Here is a 443-nt window from a genome sequence, read left to right as displayed (position 1 = left end):
TTCCTGTTCACTACTTTCCAGGGTCATTTCATCACTGGCTTTTATAGTTGCCTCAGCTCCACCTACCTGCCGTCGCCACCTCCCAGGACAAAGACAGTCCCAGCCCTGGTGGAGTACTGCCAATTAACTTGTGTCCAGTCTCACTGGAGATCTGTCTGTACATGCTGGACTATTTATGGCTGCTATTCTACTTTTAGGGGATGCCAATACTGTTATAGGGTCTGGCAGAGTTAGAAGAGCACTGAACATGCTCCTTAGGTCTGTGACAAGCCAGACCCAGCTTGCCATTTCTGAGTCACAGGCGGTAGGCTACTTCCTAACGAATGGCTCTGGGGAGGGAGGCATAAATCTATCCCAACAGCTCCTGTCTCTCACAGCTGGTAGGGTTAGGTAGCAGAGCTCAGTACAACAACTGATGGTGATTCACTCAGATTCATCGGGCC

The sequence above is a fragment of the Alligator sinensis genome, unplaced genomic scaffold, assembly GCF_000455745.1.
Source record: "Alligator sinensis unplaced genomic scaffold, ASM45574v1 scaffold569_1, whole genome shotgun sequence".
Classification (NCBI taxonomy): Eukaryota; Metazoa; Chordata; order Crocodylia; family Alligatoridae; genus Alligator; species Alligator sinensis.
The sequence above is the reverse complement of the archived record's forward strand: the minus strand, read 5'-3'. Positions refer to the sequence as shown.